The sequence below is a fragment of the Haliotis cracherodii genome, unplaced genomic scaffold, assembly GCF_022045235.1.
Source record: "Haliotis cracherodii isolate W230 unplaced genomic scaffold, xgHalCrac1.p SCAF_14, whole genome shotgun sequence".
Classification (NCBI taxonomy): domain Eukaryota; kingdom Metazoa; phylum Mollusca; class Gastropoda; order Lepetellida; family Haliotidae; genus Haliotis; species Haliotis cracherodii.
The window spans coordinates 22,859,719-22,882,287 of NW_027266269.1; the positions used below are offsets into that span (position 1 = coordinate 22,859,719).

At 38.0% G+C, this 22,569-nt stretch overlaps 2 pseudogenes; both read left to right on the plus strand.

Moving 5' to 3' along the window:
- LOC139460297 (A disintegrin and metalloproteinase with thrombospondin motifs 20-like) lies at positions 1–7,708 on the plus strand (annotated as a pseudogene).
- A 9,136-nt stretch (positions 7,709–16,844) lies between these two features.
- Positions 16,845–18,328, plus strand: LOC139460298 (A disintegrin and metalloproteinase with thrombospondin motifs 9-like; annotated as a pseudogene).
- The last annotated feature ends 4,241 nt before the right edge of the window (positions 18,329–22,569 follow it).

Sequence of the window (22,569 nt, forward strand, 5' to 3'; positions counted from 1 at the left end):
ATGAAAGCAAATGCCATCTACAGTTTACTGAGAAAACAATATGTGAAAAGCTGGGCTTGTGTCCGCCTTCTTGCGGATCTGTCCCTTTATGCATATGAATCGGAATATCTGATCGGATTGGCCCGATCAAAGAAAGATAATTTGGCCAAGAAGTTTAACTTAAAGGGGCATCTGCGGTAGGAGCTACCGCACTCTTGTGGGCGGAGCTTATACGAGTGACCTGACAGGTCAATATGACGTCATGATAACACCCAAATTTAAAGGTTAATGCATAAACTGGTGACGTCATGTAAACAGCCATCTACGTGGGCCGTTTGACAACAAGTACGTAAGTTTTAATGGTAGTAAATATCCATCAAACGATTCCAAGACTTCTCAATAAACGGGTAGGTCTTGGGTTTCAAAACCTACCTGCCATGTCGTCTTCACATCTTCATAAAATGAAACTGTGGAATGTCCACGATTTATCCAACACAACACGCCGCGATATAACTGGGATACTTTTAAAAGCGGCGTTAAACCCAACTCACTCACTCACTTATCCAACACAGTCCAACACACAAATTATAGTCCTTCCCTATTCTCTGGACGAGAACGAAATACGTTTGTCGTAATGAATAAGCAGTGTAATTGAACAAAAAATTGTTTTTGTCACAGCACCAATCACAATCCTGTGGTGTACGGTATATCAGCAGTTTCTGAAGATTCCGGGTCTTCAGCAACCCATACTTGCCGTAAAAGACGACTATGATTGTCGTAAGAGGAGACTAACGGGATCGGTCAGGCTCGCTGACTTGGTTGATACATATCATCGATCCCAATTGCGTGGATCGATGCGCATGATGTCAATCACTAGATCATCTGGTCCAGACTCGATTATTTACGAACCACCGTCATATAGCTGGTATATTGCTTTGTGCGGCGTTAAACAACAAACAATCAAACAAAATCTATTATTAAACACCTTCCAACAATGAGAAATTAAACTTATATTTTCTAAATATTCTTTTATATTTATAACATCATTTGATTCATAATTTAATTGTTGCGTTGCTTTCTTCTCTGTCATTCAATGTACATGTTCAAACCCCTAAACTTTTTTATATTTCATTTTTCACAAATGGCTACGTTAGTGAGTTGCCTAGATCTCTCGTTACCTACATGTTTTAACTTTAAAGTAATTATTTGTATCTCAGGTATTAGTCCTATCTGTGATTCTGGTACCGTTTTGTCGCCATTGTGTAGCTTTTGTGGAGTTATTATGAATATCAAATACATGTCTTGAAATATGGACTTGTGAAAGAACTTATCATTGAACCATATGCATTTAAATTAATGCATATACCATTTACTTGGCGTGTATGGACATATTATCCATCTACTTATACACACTTATGGACATATACAGAATTTCATTGTACCTTATTATTACAAAAGATACCCGTGAAGATCCGGGTTAGAACAACCCATGCTTGTACGAAGGCGACTAACATGATAGGGTGGTTAGGCTCGCTGACTTGGTTGATGCATGTCATCGTATCCCAAATGCGTGGATCGGTGCTCTTGATGATAATAACTAGATTGTCTGGTCCAGACTGGATTATTTACGAACCGCCGTCATATAGCTGGAATATTGCTGAGTGCGGCGTTAAACAACAAACAAACAAAAACAAATATGAATAGCATTTCTCAAAATATATACGGCAATCGGTGATTTTAACAGTGTTATATTTTCGTTGTGTTCGTCTTGCTTTCATCTTGAATCTGGATGACAACGATCGTGTAAAAACTTTATTTGATCGGTGCGCAATTTTCCACAGCCGCAGGAAAAATTGAGACACGGAATTAAATTTTATATTATTTGACGTCGGAATGGAGATACAATACGGACAGCCTCACATACTTCGAAACGATGTTCAGATAAATATTTATTCACATTAATTCTGTCATGTGCGTGAACACGGATTTTCATCAAGCTTATTCAGGTCGCTGGCTACACAGATCATCCTCTCTTGTAATCTACTTCGACATGAACACATGTTGGTCTCGTTGTTTCTCTCAGATGCATTTTGTCTCCATCCATGACGAGAATTTCTTGATGCCGTTGGCTATGTACTAAAGCTACAGTAATCATGAGTCATTATTATTATTACTGCATAATGTAAATATCAGCTATTAAACAATGTATGAAGCTTCAAGATTGTCTTGTCTGTTTAACTGTAATGCAATTTCTTGATGCCGTTGGCTATGTACTAAAGCTACAGTAATCATGAGTCAGTATTATTATTACTGCATAATGTAAATATCAGCTATTAAACAATGTATGAAGCTTCAAGATTGTCTTGTCTGTTTAACTGTAATGCAATTTCTTGATGCCGTTGGCTAAGTACTAAAGCTACAGTAATCACGAGTCATTATTATTATTACTGCATAATTTCTTTTATTACTTTCCAAAACTTTTTGTTTTCCACCTTTCTGACCCCACGATCTCCTAGCAACCACGCCGCATTGCTGCTTACAACTGTCAAGAACTTTGCAAGTTCGCTTTTCCTCAATATGAGCAACAAAAAAGTTTTCATGTGACGCTTAATTTGACGGAGAGTTGTTCGAGATGATCAGGGAGACTTTGTTTATTTCGATTATGACATTGGTGACTTGATGACATAATTCCGATCGTCAACTCGAATCGACAAGATGGCAGCAGAAACTTGGACAAATTCTGTGCCGATTCCTGGGATTAGTGAATCAGTGTCACAGCGATATTTCTTTGTGGAACCAGATGAAGCCGAATATGTACGTTCACACTTCTTTTGTCATGCGTGACACAGCACAGGCAATCGCAGTTAGGGAATGAATATAATATGATAATTGTGTGGTATAGATCTAGAATCTAACTGTTGAATGCAAATGACCAAAACTGAACAAATATCTGTATATTTCGGATTGAACTCAAAGAATCTTGTCGTCAATTACCAATTTATGTTGGTTGGTTATTTATGTATCGTCAATGTTACATTAATCGAAATGTTATTCTGCTGCTGTTCTGCCGCAAAAAATACACAACACCATACACTTTGACCACAAATGCATTGAATGTGTCACATGAACACATGCCCATGTGCCTTGCTATTTATAGCGCAACCGTAAATAAGCTCCGCCCACAGTGATTGACGCAGACAGCAAACACGATCGATTCGATTTGTTATGATAAAACTACAGAACATTTATTGACTTATATATAGATATGGAGCCATTTGTGGTATCCAAGTTTTATCATTCAAGTGATACGAAGTTTGACGGTCAATGGTGATCTTATTCCCGTATGGTTTTCAAAAAGCTTCTCCCAGCACTCAGTTGTGTTTACATTGTCAGTCATTGTTCGACACTGAAACACCGCCACCTTGCGGGCTATTTATAGTCAGGGTGGGCCTTTAAACTTCGGGTATAGCGATGATTTGATCTCGTTCAATCGCCATCATATAGCCAAATCCCTTCCACTGATTTACCCACCTGACCTAGAAATAAAGGAGACCAGTGAGGCCTCATATGTTTCATATTTAGATCTATGCATAAAGTTTCAGAATGATTTCAAAGAGCGTCGTACGACTCCTGCCCAGGTGCTGCTTGATCAAGGTTGCAACATTCAAGGCCTAAGTGAAACTTTCAAAAATATTTATGGTAGACAATTGGAGGTCATTTCCAAATTTGCCGCGACAGTGACAATAGTGATGTCCGATACAATTTCCTATTTTGACTTGTACCATTTGTTCCCGTGATTTTTTCAGGTGACAAATTGCCTTGCCTTTGCATGTGTTTGTGACGGATGCCACCTGTGGGGCAGGATCCCACTCACCTTTTCGCGAAAATCTGGTATCATCACTATTTGATTGTGAATCATTAACACATGTTCATGTTATAGTCGGAATCTCATAATCGACTTTCTATAGAATATGGAAAGGGTTTTGTAGCTTTGATGTCGATCCTTAAAACAGGCTTTGCGTTCTTTGTATGATGTATGTTGAGTGAATACGGAATTGTTTAATGGCATTGTAAATTTAAATATGTATTTTGGTGGAGTTTCAATTATATAGAATTATTCATGATATAATTCCGTTCAATTGTTATTTCACTCATTGAAGGTGCACACCATAGCAGGCAAAACACACCACACACACCCAAACCATGTTTTTTTTATGTTAAACAGATAATGAATTGACATCAGGCATCCATGAGTTTCTTGTCGACATCATGTCTACAAATTCACAAATCCACAAATAGGTTTATTGTGAGTTTCTATGTGCACGTTATTACAGCAAAGTCACGTTTTGAAATCTGATGTGTCCTATAGTACTGAATGTTTACTTACTAGAATCTGTATAAACTCGACGTTTACATGACTTGTACAAACATATACAGTTTAACCCCGTTGTCTCAGATATGTCGAATGTCCTGTTGTGTTGATTATAGCTAAAATGGATAGAATTATCATTGAACCGCCCGCACGTTATCAGAAATGAGCGGGTCACTGTAACTTGATAATGCCCTAATATTACTTGACGACGGGCCATTATCACGCCCGTTGTTAGGTGACGTCATAGGGTAGAGAAAATGACGTCACGTATTATAGTGACGTCATCTTGTTTGTTCTATGACGTTTCCATATTTGTAAAATGTGGTCAGTGACATTCCTGTTGATTGCAGTAAATGTTTCAAAACCGATATTGTTGTTTCTTTTTATTTGATAACAAATTCCATCCATTTTAGCTATAATAACGGTAACGCTCTTTTTCAGGGCATTATCACTTGCAGAAGCCCTCGGTCTTTTCAACTGCCCTCCTTCGTCGGGCAGTTAATGAAAAACCTCGGGCTTCTGCAAATGATAATGCCCTGAAAAATAGCGTTACCCTTATCTTGATACTGATGTTTATGTGTGCATTTCTACAACATTTCCATGCAGTCCTAAAGTGGACCTAAACTGATCTGGAAGTTTTGAAAACATGCAACATTGTACCTCGCGTCAGCAAACTGGGTTTTGTGTGCAGTGCAATTTGGTCATCTTGTCAAAGTTGATCCTCCAATACAATATTGATTCTGACACAATTTAGACAGCAGATATTTTACAAGCTAGACACAATTTTATGGATAACAACAATTGTGTCTACCTTTTCATCCGTCAACTTCTAAGTAATTAACAAATTAGGAGACATTTTCCTTTCAATTATTAATCAGATGCTCCATGGTTTTGCATACACCATTTTCGATTACCACACTATCCATGCAATCACTGTAAAGGACTTTCTAGACTCAGATTTGCCACAGTTACCGTCCTAATGAGGAATGTTTCGATTGATCGTTACTTAGTGCTGTGTGCCATTACTTCAATCGTTAGATAACAAAGCGATCTCTTTGTAGCAATCTTATTGATCATGACAACAGTGGTATCTCCACTACGTCTCACGTCACATGCATGTAATATTAATGTGACCTGTGTCTGCCTCCAAACATGTAGTTCGTTCTCACTCCTTTTGTTTACCGTAACTGGGCAGGATAGGAAGACCCTCCGTTTACTTGATTTGTATTACATGAACGTCTTTAAATATGCAGATGGATATTAGCTTCTTCAGGACACTTTTCGTGATTGTTGGTGTATCAAAAACATTTAGTTTGGAAGAATCTCATTTTAAAAAGACAGCCAGTGGAGTTCCAGCCGTTTTAGACAACTCCCAACATCTCCAGGTCCAGAAAGTGTTTGGACTAACGATATGTGCCAGTCTGTGTTTGCGCACGTCATGCCATGAGTTCCAGTATTCGTACACAAGCCGCACGTGCATCACACGATATTCAGAGCCAATATCTGACAGCGTCCTTAACCCAGGCAGCGGATTGTTTGACATCTACAACAACAACGAGCAAGGTACTGTGTAACATAATTTCGCTGAGAGAAAACATTGTATAGTTCACACCATAGATCTAAAAACTAAAACAAAGACACTTAAATGAACCCCAGTTTTTAAGCTTATATAGACTTGGAGAAAAACTTGCTATTTATCTTTCAGGACTTTTGATTGAATACATGTCCACAATATCTTTCTTGGTCATTTTGTTCCTTTTTACTTTAGCAATTGGAGCCAACTGTGATACTGAACCTGTGCCATAGATAAACAAAAGCGTAATTACTACGGTAATTCTATTGATGGTGTACTTGTACAATATCTTTTCTTCAAAATACGGGATGTATATTATTATTACTTTACAGAGCCTAAGACATGTTTTGAGATCAGGAAAAACAACCCAGAAGCTCAGAGTGGAGAGTACAAGATCATTCCTTCGGCTCCTCAGTTTAAGGGTGTGTCAGTGAAGGTCTACTGCTTGATGAATGACACACACCAGCTGGAGTATATAACACTGCCAAACAGGAACATTGGAAACTATCCCAAAAGGTCGAACGGTGGTTGTAGAAATGAACAGCCTTATTTAGTAGCTGGTGGTGTTGGTAAAGACGGAGTAACAGAGTATCAGAGGATCAGAGTGAAGCCATCGGTAAGTGCCTACATTAATTTGGTTTTCTGTGATATGTGAGTGTGTGGATACAGAGTGGGTATCAGGTAAAGTGAAGGGGAGAACCTACTTACACAATCGAAACATAAGATATTATGCTTCTGTGACATTCCAAATAACGTTCTTATATATGTCACAAGTGTCTTTATCGTTCAAAAGAGGTTTGTAACTATTGCTATGTGTAAAACGGAGACATTTCAAATTTCCAAGAGCTTATGAAAAAGCCCTAACTAACACCAATGTGTCAGGCCAATAGACCTATGGTGTTGTGTTTGAATCCAGTTTCGGTCTGATTGTGTGTCTAGATTTATGAGCACCACACTCGTGCTCGTAGGGTTCATCGAGCTGATATGCCCTTATATTGCTCATAATTTCAGCAATCAAGAAACGTGTTGGGTTTTTGTTTGTTATATTTGAGTGTTTCCTACTTTTAACTTTAACTCCCAATGTCTATGGAGTCTTGAAACCTGAAATGAAAACTGTTGTATGTGCTTATGATTTATTTCAATATATGTATTTCAAATATGTTCAAAGTTCAATGATATTTTGATAAAATGATAATTACTTCCCTTCAGCTCTTAAAAACGTAAACAATTCAGCTTGTAGAATATATTGTGTGTTTGGAGAAATGGTATATTTCCATGCTTTAGACTATGACTGTTGTGAGAACTGACACCACCTTCACAAGCGGGAACAAGACGAAGCCACATACATTTGGTACAGCAGAAGATTGTTACTCATATTCTGGAAGCTGCAAACGAATAGGAACCTTTCACATCGACACGCTGGGCACAGGGATGAAGTTCTCCACTGATGTAAGTGATTCCTTTTCGCTAGCGTTATAAATATGCTAAAGTAAATCAACGATAACATTCAAAGACCGAAGATGTAGAATAAAAAGATGCGCTGTTGTAACGCAGCCCTGGGATAATCCATCTAGTAAGTCATCTTGTTATGTAAAACGCATCAAAGTATATCCATTCATTTCCAGCTAAAGTGGACTGGAAAAAAAAACACACGCAACGTGCAAAATATAACCCGGACACAGAATGGCGCCGTCATTGATCTGGTGTGTGGAGGCTGGTGTGGGGGATGCGATCCTGATGGAGATATGATCCTCTACCAAAACAATCTGGATATTCAGCCATAGGTCTCCCCTTTGTGTGGAGGATAGTGTGGATTGTGTTAAGTATCAATTCGCAAATTGAAACATTAAGTTAACTGAGATATCTGTACGTAAAAAAGCAATTTAGTGTGAAACCAATAACCAACGAACAAATAGTATACAATCAACAATTGTATTATCAAATGAACTGTTTACAAATCTATACAAATTACTGCAAAGGAATTACAATGGCAGTATACAATAGAATGGTAGTGCAACAATCAATAGCACTATATGATATGATAGCAGAGGTCAATATCAAATAAAAAAACAGTGGTGATAACAAAAGTCAGTGATAATAATGTATTCAGTCAGCAGCGACAGTAGTCAAACTTTCGAGACCATGCCAGTGAATTGTGAAAGGGTCACCCACAGGCCTATTGTGTATAGTTGGCTGTAGAAGAAAACATGAAATTAATAATATATTCAAACATTACATTACAAATACTGTTAACCTATAGAAAGATGAAAACAATGGAGACAGCTTCAGGGTGTATTTAGAGATGCCATTTCGCCAATTGTGTTTCACTCAGGACATTTTATATTTATTGCAATGGTCATTATGAATCATTTGAACTTTATTTAGGTATATATATATAATATGTATAAAAGACTTAATGTAATGAGCAGGGTCGGCTTTTGACGTAAAGATGAAAACAAAGGATAGTGCTTCAGTGTGTAATTGGAGTTTCCTTTCCTCTCAGAATATGTACCATCGATAATGCAAGTTCGCGAACTGTGTTTCACTCCAGACATTATATATTAAGTGCAATGGTCATTATGAATTATTTGAACTGTATTTGGATATATATGACAGTTATATTTAATATGTATAAAAGACCTGATGTTATGATTGTCGTAAGAGGAATGTGCACACACCAATAACCATACAGCAATGGCAGAGCAGTCTGAAATGTTGCCCTCTATTTCCACTTGTTCTATCCACGGATAATCAGATATGGCAATATGGGAATATTACATGTACAACATTGTCAACAATATTCCAGTTGCAATAGCATGCGAAAAATTTAACACAAAGGGTACAATAACACATAAACCAACTAACACATCCTAACTTGATCCGATTTGAGTTAGGTCTACAAGAATGGGGAGTTTTGGGTCTAGGCTATTCTATCATGGTATGCCTTTAAGCATTGTCTGGGAGAAAGTTCTGTAATACAATAGAAACATAGGTCTTTATGCTTTCATTGAAGAGATCTTTTACCTTGAGATCTAATCATGTGTAAGCACCCTGAAACTGAACGGGTCTTTTTTTAAAATAACAATCTGTTTTTCTTTTTTCATAGCCAAGGTTTTGCTGATAAAACCATAGCCTATTCTTCGAAAAAGGTCGACTCGCGTGTTGGAGTGAAAGTGCTTATCCACACGAAACACAAGAACAAATAAACAACACAAACTGCATTTGGTTCACATTCTTGACTCGCATGGTAAAGTAATGATATGTTGATCGACGTATGTGTTTTAATGCTGTTCCATGTACCTGCTTCCCCGAAATGTTGTTCAAATAGATGTGTCCCTTATGGTGTAACTAGTTTTGAACGTACACGGTATTTTTAGTATGGATACTATTTAGAAACATTAAAATAATGATGGATATACGAAGATAAGTTGTTTAACTTCTGTGCTGTAGATGATATCAATGTGTGATTGTTCCTAGAAAAAAGCTATTTCGCCACTTTTACTCGTCATTCACAATAGCTGTTTGTCATCATCACCATACGCAATCCTTTACTGTTTTAATATATTATACATTATATAAGCTTTCAATTTTGTTCAACAACTTGTTTGTAGTAGCCACGAGAGTTGAGATATATTAGGCCATTATGTCAAAGGTCAAGGTTACGTGTCTGTGGTCTGTGGTTAATTCAATGTTGTTGTCACCAAACTGTAGATAATACTTGTTAAATAAATATATTCCTACGAGTATATGACAACTCTTTGGTCAAAATAAGTCTCGTCTCAGAAAGGTTTTCTCAGATTTAATTACTATTCCGATGATGTATGATGATGATTGTCACCATAATGGGAATTAAATTTCATTAACCTCTGGAGAAACATAATTGAAATGTATTACTAGTTCTATAGTATGGATACTTACTTCCTCAATATTAAATTGATGACGATGTTGCCCAAACATGTGTGATGGTTCCAAGAAAAACTATTTCACCACTTTTTTGACAGCTGACGGAAGGCGTTTGTCACCATCGCAAACCTTAGCAATTAGCTGTTTTTCTTATTATATTTAATTTAACATAATTGAAATGTGTTACTAGTTCCATATTCAAGGATACCTTCTCCTCAATATTAAATTGATGACGATGTTGCCCTCCAAAAAGTGTGTTTCTTCAAAGAAAAACAATTTCACCAATTTTGTGACAGTTGACGGTCACCATCGCAAAAGTTAAGCTATTACTTTTCAAGAACTTTTTTCAATAGCCGCGAGAATTGAAATAGTGTGTGAATTATATTGACATCAAAATTTAACACAGGCCAACAGATGAAAGCACAATGTTAGCTGTTCCCTGAAACCCTCCCTTAGATTTAACAAATATTCTGATCGTTTATGATGACAGTTGTCACTGTTGAGGTTATTTAGTTTATTGTGAATTTTTGTAGATAATTTGTGAAAAATATATTGTGCAACCAAAAACACATAATTGTTGAAAGTTGAAAATTGGGGTAAATCTAACAAATGTGTATGATATACTAGTATTAATTATGACAATAATTGCTGGAGAAACACGATATTGGCATTATATTGTTACATATTTATTAATATTTTCGTCCTCAATATTAAACAAACAATAGTTGAATACCAAAGCAGACAGTAAATTAATTCAACGGCTGACTTTGTTGAAATTTTAAATTGCAGACATTTTCAAGTGAATTGCAATGCTGTAACACTTGTTTTTCTCTAATTTACCTGACGGCATGTTTTAGATGATATGCCCAATTTGATCCATGATTATACAGCCACATATGTTCCTCTCTTGTCGCCATACATGTCAACATGCAAATATGACCTTTTCGCATCGGTTATAAGTACTCATTCCGCTAGGTATGATATTAAAGATTTTTAATTATTTTATCTGTAAACATTCTTTATAAGAAACATTATATTCGCCAGTAATGGTTATGCACCTTATTTACTGTTTTCCCTTTTCTCAAAACTGGGTTAATAAAAACTCTGATTCATAAAGTATTGTTTATGACGTCACTTTACATATGATGGTTGGCTGGTTGATTTGTTGTTTAACGCCGCACTCTGCAATATTACAGGAATGTAACGGCTGTCTGTAAATAATCGAGTCTGGACCAGACAATCCAGTGATTAATATCATTAGCATCGATCCACGCAAATGGGATCGATGACATGCATCAACCAAGTCAGCGAGCCTGACCACCCGATCCGGTTAGTCGCCTTTTACGACAAGCATAGTCACCTTTTACGGCAAGCATGGGTTGCTGAAGACCTATTCTACTCCGGAATCTTCACGGGTCACAATACATATGAAATCTAATTGTGATCTTCTGTGACATCAAAAGGTCTCTTGATCAGACGGGTTTGACATAACAGTACATCTCAGAAACTTCATGTAACACCTACCTACATTGTTAACAGTTCAGCACAAACACATGATGTGCAACGACACACCCATGACCCCTATCAGCAGTATGAACAGTTCCAAACATGCACATCCTGTTCTACGACACACCCATGATCCCTATCAGTAGTGTGAACAGTTCCAAACATACACATGTTGTGCTACGACACGCCCATGACCCCTATCAGCAATGTGAACAGTTCCAAACATACACATGTTGTGCTACGACACGCCCATGACCCCTATCAGCAATGTGAACAGTTCCAAACATGCACATGCTGTGCTACGACACGCCCATGATCCCTATCAGCAGTATGAACAGTTCCAAACATGCACATGCTGTGCTACGACACGCCCATGATCCCTATCAGCGGTATGAACAGTTCCAAACATGCACATGCTGTGCTACGACACGCCCATGACCCCTATGAGCAGTGTGAACAGTTCCAAACATACACATGTTGTGTTACGCACACCTACATTGTTGGCATCGCTCTGGAAAAGATTGAGACTTGGTCATGTTTTGTTATAAGATAAAAATGCATCCCCACATCCTTTGAAAATTGTAAGAAATTAAACCTTTGAAATCATGAATACTGAAGCTGAGTAAACTTATGTGAGTATCAAACCTTGGGTTGCGTTCATCCTTGCGTGTATGTGTGTGTGTTAGTACATGCATGCTTGTGGGGAGAGTAAGTAGTAATGGCCGATAGGTCGCTCACTCCTTGACTAAGAGAACCTCGGCTGAACAGGCGAGCTGCACATTCACGGTTTAACTGACCATGACGACACGGAATGGTAATACCTTTAGGTAACTGTTGACTAAAATGCATGGTGGAGGTGAAACAATGTTTGAGACAATCCCATTCTTTATTTGTCCTCTTGTCGTTGTGACCGTTATCTTTCAACCTCCCTTCCCAGAATTATGTTTGACAGTGGGATTTACAATTCAGGAGTATCGCTATGTTATTTCCAGTATTATCTTCGAAGGAGTACCCATTAGAATAAAAGAACACAAGACCTCAGTACAAACAAATGACTCAAAATCAGCCATCTCCGACCACACCCAAACCAACCCCGACAACAACATCCAGTGGAACAACATCAAGATCCTGGCCAACAATCAATCAGACTACAAAATTAGGAAACTCCTAGAAGCCATCTACATCAAAAGGATCCAGCCAGCAATGAACAAAGACCAAGGCTATTACATCCCGCCTGCTTACCATCACCTAATTGCTAAATCCCTATGTGCATCCAATTAATCCACTGGCTTCCATCATCTCTATCAGTCTGTTTGTTGACTCTGTGTTCATTAGTCATCCACTGGCTTCCAATTATCTTAATCAACTCTCTGTGTCCATGAATCATTTACTGTATAAACTTTGATGTTAATAAGTATATATACCTATGTTGTTTAGCACTACAAGTAAAAAACTTGACTCAATACAATATCAGGCTCTCAAACTAATTACACGCACCCAACATGGCACCTCCTACACCTCACTTCAGGCCCTTACAGGAGAAATGCCACTAAATCTACGCAGGGAACATCTAAGCCTTAATTTCTGGGCCGCGTCCCAAACAAACCCTCTCATCCAAAACCTAATTAACCAAAACATTAGCCCAAGAAACCAAGCTCTAGCTCGCAAACACCCCTTACTCACCCCAATATCCCAAAGAATAACTAACTACCTCAATGAACACCAAACTCAAAATCTTAAACAAAACTGCAAAAAATCAAATATCTTCACCCCTAAACTCAAAATACCCCAAATAGACACAACGCTAGCTAACCAAATAAATAAACAAACCGACCCAAACATAGCTAAAACCACCACACTTGCATACATACACGAAAATTGGCCAAATTGGTGTCACATATACACTGACGGATCTTCAGACCCGATCTTCAACCACACAGGCTTCGGAGTCCATACCACACAACCAGTTATATCCACACAATCTTACCGACTCCCTAACAACCAATCTATATTCACGGCCGAACTTATGGGCATGGCCTCAGCCCTGCATAACCAACAATCTAAAAACAACAAAAAAATCCTAATTCTCACTGACTCCCTTAGTGGACTACAAGCCCTCCAAAACAAAAATACCAAAAAACGACCTAAATTAATAAACCAAATACTTAAAAGCTCCAACGACCTAACAAAAGCAGGCAAACAAATAACCTTCTTGTGGATCCCCGCCCACGTAGGAATTTACGGCAATGAAAGCGCCGATAAAGCAGCTAAATCATCTCTCAAAATACCAGAAATAAGCCTAAACCTACCCATCTCAAAATCAGAAATTAAAAGTGTAAACAAACAAAAAATAACCAAAAAATGGCATAATCAATATCAAAACTCAAATAGCCAAATCAAAAAAGTGCTCAGAAAACCACTAGCCAAACCTAAAATCCTACACCCCTCTAAAAAAATTGACAGATTAATTACAAAACTCCAAACAGGACACACCAACCTAAATAACCACCTAAAACAACTTAAAAGACACACCACAGGCAACTGCCCCCACTGCAAACAACCCGAAACCACAGAACACGCACTCATTCACTGCACCCACTATCAAACACACAGAACCACACTACAAACCGCCCTCAATCTAAATAAGGTTCCTACTCTAGATGAAATACTAAACCCTCAAAATAAACTAGAAAACTTCAAGGCCCTAGGCGTATTCCTAATCAAAACAGACCTAATTAAGCGCATCTAAAAATTAATTAATCTACCAATCCAAAATCCAATAAACATACAAACACCCACCTCACTCGGCTCCCTTAGTTCCCTCCTCCACCCACCTCGGCATTTATTCCAAATTTAAAAATTTCAAAAAATCAATATAAGCAACCCCTAAAAGCCCCCTCTTGGGTTGCACACACCACTTTCACCCTTCTCGGAATACACTAAATGGTCCGACCAGGCCCGTGTGCGAAATACGCTGTAGTCGGAAAGCGCACGTTAAATCTTCTATATCAGTCAGTCAGCACTATCCAAAATAAATTAGAAAAATGCAAAGCCTTAGGCATATACCTAATAAAAACAGGACTAATTAGCCGCATTTAAACCGCAAATAAAATATTAAAACCAAAACTACCTTATTTGATAATCACCCAACACACACAGTTCCCTTAGTTCGTCCCCCATCCACTCTTGGCATTCTTTCCAAATCTCAAAATTTCAAAATTACTATATAAGCAACCCCATAAGCCCCCCTCCTAGGTTGCACAAACTCACTTTTCCCCTTTTTGGAAACACATTAAAAGGCCTGGCCGGGCCCGTGTGCGACATACGCTTGCAGTCGGAAAGCGCACGTTAAATCTCCAATATAATTAAGTAAGTAAGTACTATCCATCACTTGCTTGATAAAGGTGTTAGGATCTACACCGAAACGTCGCACTAATTGTAATAAAGAAGTTGTTCATCCATAGAACTCGTCTTACTTCATCACACCAACTTCTAAATGCCACTGAAAGAAGTGCGAAGGAGTAGTTCGGCTTGTATTAGATGATTCTGATACATTTAAGACCGTTGATCATCCTGTCCCATCTCGTGTCCTCCCTGGTACGATATTTACTAATTCATCCCGACATTTCATTGGAGTATGTATGGCCAGGTATCAATCAGGTTCCCCATCCAGCAGATAACAATTACACTCACGAACAAGCAGGCACAATTTCCAACTGTGTTGAACAAACTATTGAGCACACTTATTGGTATAAGGACAGGTTTTACTTCCCATCAATTTTTGTGATGTTCAAATAGAACAACGCTTTCAAATTGAAGCAGATTTAGCATGTACCATGATTTTTGGCTACGATTTCCTGATACGGCAAGGCACTGTTATGAAGTTTAAATGTTATACTTTGACTATTCAAAATGTTTGAACAGTTGTTTCTATCTGGGTAAATGGTACTTTGTTACCACCTCTTGCTGGGCCACAAACAGTGACCACAGAGCCAGATCACTGTTCGCTTGCTGTCAAACATTACAATTCCTCCTCAATACAAAAACAATTAACTACTTCACAGTTCAATATCGATCCGACAGAAAGTCACACCAAGACTGCCAACGTGATACGAACTGTGCAATCAATGATCTCTGCAGTCGGATGGCAACAGCGAACACATAACGATTGCGACTGCACCAGAGTTGTATCATGACAGTACAATCAGTTATCCTCTTTGAGCAAATATCGAACTCATAGGCGATCATTCAATAGCACAAGGGTAATCTGACGATTGTAATGAACTGCCACATTTTACATATAGACTATTTATATTACTACTACTACTACTACTACTACTTCTACGAGAAGATTTCCGGTCGCGCTGTCCATAAGGGACGTAGTATATGTTTCGAGGACCATTACAAAGCATTGTTCGCTCTGCATGTATATACAGGAAAACAAATGAACTACAATCTACGAGATATGACGACTGTGGGTCGCATGGTTATACGATATGATTCCATGTACAGTGACTTCCAAATTAATGCTGAAAATTGAAATACAAGGCTGAGAATTCAAATACGAAGTGAGATACAGGCATGAAAACAGAAATGCAGTCATAAGAACTGAAGGTTTCATAGTTATGTGATACAAACATATGGTTCACAGTGAAAAATGTTGTGATGATACATGTTGATACAGAATGTTACTATTGTTTGATGTTTTTACTCACACAGTAACAAGTTACCGTTTCCTACTTGTGACAATACTTGTATCATACTCTTAAGATACAGTCGGTTACTCCGACTCGAGATGAATGCATCTGTACGTGTTTGTGCGTATTTCATTGCATTGTTGAACCCAGGAGTCTTCTTCGACCAGTGTGGATCTTATTAATGCTAATGGCGCTTGTTAGCATCCAGAATCGAGTTCATAGTACACCTTAACTGATTAGGATAGGAGACATTTTCCTTTCAATTATTAATTAGATGCTCCATGGTTTTGCATACAACAATTTCGATCACCACACAATCCATACAATCACTGAAAAGACTTTTCTAGACTCAGATTTGCCTTAGTTACCGTTCTAATGAGGAATGTTTCGATAAATCGTTACTTAGTGCTGTCTGTCATTACTTCAATCGTTAGATAACAAAACGATCTCTTTGTAGCAATCTTATTGATCATGACAACAGTTGTATCTCCACTACGTCTCACGTCACATGCATGTAATGTTAATGTGACCTTTGTCTGCCTCCAAACATGTATTTCGTTCTCACTCCTTTTGTTTACCGTAGCTTGGCAGGATAGGAAGACCCTCCGTTTACTTGATTTGTATTACATGAACGTCTTTAAAAATGCAGATGGATATCATCTACTTCAGGACACTTTTCTTGATTGTTGGTATTTCAATAACATTTAATTTGGAAGAATCTCATTTTAAAAAGACAGCCAGTGGAGTTCCAGCCGTTTTAGACAACTCCCAACATCTCCAGGTCCAGAAAGTGTTTGGACTAACGACATGTGCCATGTTGTGTTCCCGCACGTCATGCCATGAGTTCCAGTATTCTGACAGAAGCCGCACGTGCATCACACGACACTCAGAGCCAATATCTGACAGCGTCCTTAACCCAGGCAGCGGATTGTTTGACATCTTCAACGACAACGAGCAAGGTACTGTGTAACATAATTTCGTTGAGAGAAAACATTGTATAGTTCACACCATAGATCTAAAAACTAAAACAAAGACACTTAAATGAACCCCATTTTTTAAACCTATATTGACTAGGAGAAAAACTTGCTATTTATCTTTCAGGACGTTTGATTGAATACATATTCACAATGCCTTTCTTTGTCACTTTGTTCCTTTTTACTTTAGTAATTGGAGCCAACTGTGATACCAAACCTGTGCCACAGATAAACAAAAGCGTAATTACTACGGTAATTCAATTGATGGTGTACAATATCTTTACTTCAAAATGCGTGATGTATATTATTATTGCTTTACAGAGCCTAAGACATGTTTTGAGATCAGGAAAAACAACCCAGAAGCTCAGAGTGGAGAGTACAAGATCACTCCTTCGGCTTCTCAGTTTAAGGGTGTGTCAGTGAAGGTCTACTGCTTGATGATGACACACACCAGATGGAGTATATGACACTGCCAAATAGGAACATTGGAAACTATCCTAAAAGGTCGAACAATAATTGCAGAAATGAACAGCTTTATTTACTAGCTGCTGGTGTTGGTAAAGACGGAGTAACAGAGTATCAGAGGATCAGAGTAAAGCCATTGGTAAGTGCCCTTTTACTTTCGGTTTCTGTGATATGTGAGTGTGTGGGTCCGGAGTGGGTGTCAGGTAAAGTGAAGTGGAGAACCTACTTTGCACTATTATATATATTTATTTCAAATATGTTCAAATTTCAATGTTGTTTTTTATAAAACTATCATTATTTCCCTTCAATTCTTAAAAACGTAAACAATTCAGCTTGTAGAATATATAGTGTGTCTTGAGAAATGGTTTATTTCCATGCTTTAGACTATGACTGTTGTGAGAACTGACACCACCTTCACAAGCGGGAACAAGACGAAGCCACATACATTTGGTACAGCAGAAGATTGTTACTCATATTCTGGAAGCTGCAAACGAATAGGAACCTTTCACATCGACACACTGGGCACAGGGATGAAGTTCTCCACTGATGTAAGTGATTCCTTTTCGCGAGCGTTATAAATATGCTAAAGTAAATCAACGATAACATTCAAAGACCGAAGATGTAGAATAAAAAGATGCGCTGTTGTAACGCAGCCCTGGGATAATCCATCTAGTAAGTCAACTTGTTATGTAAAACGCATCAAAGTACAACCTCTATGCTGTAGATGATATCAATGCACATCATGTGTATGTTTTGAAACTGTCCACACTGCTGATAGGGGTCATGGGCGTGTCGCAGCACAACATGTTTATGTTCGGAACTGTTCACACTGCTGATAGGGGTCATGGACGTGTCGTAGTACAGCATGTGTATGTTTGGAACTGTTCACACTGCTGATAGGGGTCATGGGCGCGTCGTAGCACACCATGTGTATGTTTGAAACTGTCCACACTGCTGATAGGGGTCATGGACGTGTCGTAGTACAGCATGTGCATGTTTGGAACTGTTCACATTGTTGATAGGGGTCACGGGCGTGTCGTTGCACATCATGTGTGTTCTGAACTGTTAACAATGTAGGTAGGTGTAACATGAAGTTTCTGAGATGTACTGTTATGTCAAACCCGTCTGATCAAGAAACCTTGTGGTGTCACAGAAGATCACAATTAGATTTCATATGTATTGTGACGTCACAAACAACACTTTTGAATCACAGTTTTTATTAAACCAGGTTTGAGAAAAGGTAAAACAGTAAATAAGGTGCATAAACATTTCTGGTGAATATAATGTTTATTATATACAATGTTTACATATCGAATGATTTCAATCTTTAATATCATACCTAGCGGAATGAGTACTTATAACCGGTGCGAAAAGGTCATATTTGCATGTTAACATGTATGGCGACAAGAGAGGAACATATGTGGCTGTATAATCATGGATCAAATTGGGCATATCATCTAAAATATGCCGTCAGGTAAATTAGAGAAAAACAAGTGTTACAGCATTGTAATTCACTTGAATATGTCCACAATTTATAATTTCATCAACGTCAGCCATTGAACTAATTTACTGTCAGCATTGGTGTTCAACTATTGTTTGTTTAATATTGAGGACGAAAATATTAATACATACGTAACAATATAATGTCAATCGTGTTTAATTAATACTAGTATATCATACACAATTGTTAGATTTACTCAAATTTTAAACTTTCAACCATTATGTGGCTTCTGTGTTTTTTTGTGATACAATATATATTTTTTTCAAATTATCAACAAAAATATACAATAAACTAAATTTCAATGACGGTGACAAGTATCATCATAAACCATCTATATCTAAGGAAGGGTGTCAGGGAACAGATAACATTGTGCTTTCAGCTCATGGCCTGTGTGAAATGTTGATGTCAATATAATTCACACACTATTTCAATTCTCGCGGCTATTGATGACTTTTGCGATGGTGACAAACGCCTACCGTCAACTGTCACAAAATTGGTGAAATTGATTTTCTTCGAACAAACGCATTTTTTGGGCAACACCATCATCACTTATTATTGAGGAAGAAAGTATCCATAACTATGGAACTAGTAACACATTTCAATTCTGTTTCTTCAGACATTAATGGAACTAAATCCTCATTATGGTGACAACCATCATCATACATCACCAGAATATTTGTTAACTCTGAGAAAACCTTTCAGAGACGAAACTTAGATCAAAGTGTTGTCATATAGGAATACATCCGTATAACAAGTATTATCTTAAGTTTGGTTATGGGAACATTGATAGTGAAAGAGAAATTTCAATCACAGACTATCAGGTAACCGTGACCTTTGACATAATGGCCTATTATACCTAAACTGTTGTGCATATTGCAAACAAGTTGTTGATCAAAATTGAAATTTCAATTATATAATGTATAACATATTAAAACAGTAAAGGATTGAGTTTTGTGATGATGACAAACATCTATTGTGAATGATGAGTGAAAGTGGTGAAACAGTATGTTTCTAGGAACAACCACACTTATTGATATCATCTACAGCATAGAGGTTGTACTTTGATGCGTTTTACATAACAAGTTGACTTACTAGATGGATTATCCCAGGGCTGCGTTACAACAGCGCATCTTTTTATTCTACATCTTCGGTCTTTGAATGTTATCGTTGATTTACTTTAGCATATTTATAACGCTCGCGAAAAGGAATCACTTACATCAGTGGAGAACTTCATCCCTGTGCCCAGTGTGTCGATGTGAAAGGTTCCCTATCAGCAGTGTGGACATTTCCAAACATACACATGTTGTGCAACGACACGCCCAAGACCCCTATCAGCTGTCAGCAGTTCCAAACATACTGTGCTACGCATACCTACATTGTTGGTCTTGAGTCATATTGAGTCTTGGACTTGTATAGTTATAAGGTGAAAAGGCATCCCCAAAACCTTTGAAAATTGTAAGAAATTAAACCTTTGATGATGATTACCATAGTGATAGCTTTAATGATGTGATACAATTGTACAAAGATATGGCAGCAGAAAGTCTTGGCTAAAGATAGACATTTCCCGTTTCTCTTCGTTATTGTTTTAATGCCGTCGGTGCCAGTCAATTAATTTTCAAGACAAAACCATCCTGTCCCATCTCATAATGACAGGAAATCAATAAAGAGATGCTTAATCGGTCATATTAGCTCCGCCTTTTTTTGCGATTACAACCAAAATGAGTTCATGGTCTGATACAGCTTTTAAAGAATCAAATTAATGGATCAATACATATGACAAAGACAGAACACTTTAAAAAGACACCCTTAACACTTGCATAACAGTGTGCGTTTCTCTGTTGGTCGAAGATAACCACAATCACTCTGTTAACCCACTCTGTGACAGCTTCCCTGTGTTGTATAAGACTTGCATTTTGAGCGATTGAGCATCCCCAAATCCTTTGAAAATTGTAAGAAATTAAACCTTTGAAATCATGAATACTGAAGCTGAGTAAACTTATGTTAGTATCAAACCTTGGGTTGCGTTTCATCCTTGTATGTACTCGTATGTGTGTTAGTACATGAATGGTTATGGGGACAATAAGGAGTAATGGTCGATAGGTTACTCACTCCTAGACTAAGAGAAACTCGGCTGACCATGCGAGGTGTACAGTCACGGCTCAACTGACCATGACGACACGGGAAGGTATTACCTTTAGGTAACTGGAGTCTGCAGGTTTTTTTCTTGAAAAAAAGTTTGAGACGATTCCATTCTTTGTTTTTCCTCTTGTAGTTGTGACCCTTCTCTCTCAACCCCCCCCCCCCCCCCCCCCCCCCCCCCCCCGAATTATGTTTGACAGTATGGTTTACTTTTCAGGAGTACGACTATGTTATTTCCAGTATTATCTTCGAAGGAGAAGTTCGGCTTGTAATAGATGATTCTGATACATTTAAGACCGTTGACCATCCTGTCCCATCTCGTGTCCTCCCTGATAGGATATTTACTAATTTATCCCGACATTCCATTGGAGTATGTATGGCCAGGTATCAGTCAGGTTCTCCACCCAGCAGATAGCAATTACAGTCACGAAAGAGCAGGCACAATTTCCCACTGTGCTGAGCAAACTATTGCCCATACTTATTTGAAGTCACATAAGTCACAGATGTCCATTTTTCAATATTACAACATGTTGTAACAGTATTAGGTGAAGATCAATTTTGGTGATTTTCAAATAGAACAACGTTTTCAAATTGTTGCAGATGTAGCATGTCCCATGATATTTGACTTAGATTTCCTGATACAGCCAGGCATGCTGTTAAGAATTTTCAGTGTTATACTTTAACCATTCAGAATGGTTCAACAGTTGTTCCTGTCTGGGAAAAATCTTCCTTTGTTACCACATTTTGCTGGTCAACAAACTGACCACAGAGCCAGAACAATTTCCTGTTCGCTCCCTGTCAAACCTTACAATTCCTTTCAAATGAAAAAATCAATAAACTACTTCACTTTCACAGTTCAATATCGATCCAACAGAAAGTTGTCACAACGAGTCTGCCCTCCTGATACGAACTTTGCAATCAATGATCTCTGCAGTCGGATGACAACAGCGAACACATAACGATTGCGACTGCACCAGAGTTGTATCATGACAGTACAATCAGTTATCCTCTTTGTGCAAATATCGAACTCATAGGCGATCATTCAATAGCACAAGGGTAATCTGACGATTGTAATGAACTGCCACATTTTACATATAGACTATTGATATTACTACTACTACTACTACTTCTACGAGAAGATTACCGATGGCGCAATCCATACGGGACGTTGTAAATATTTCGCGGACCATTACATAGCATTGTTCGCTCTGTGTGTATATACAGGAAAACAAATGAACTACAATCTACGAGATAAGACGACTGTGGGTCACATGGTTATACGATATGATTCAATGATACAAATATATGGTTCAGGGTGAAAATGCCTTGATGATACGTGTTGTTACATAATGTTCCTATGGTTGGACGTTTTTCCTCACACAGTTACAAGTATGAGATGACCGTTATCTACTTGTAACAATTGTTTTCATACTCTCAAGATACTGTCGGTTACTACTTCG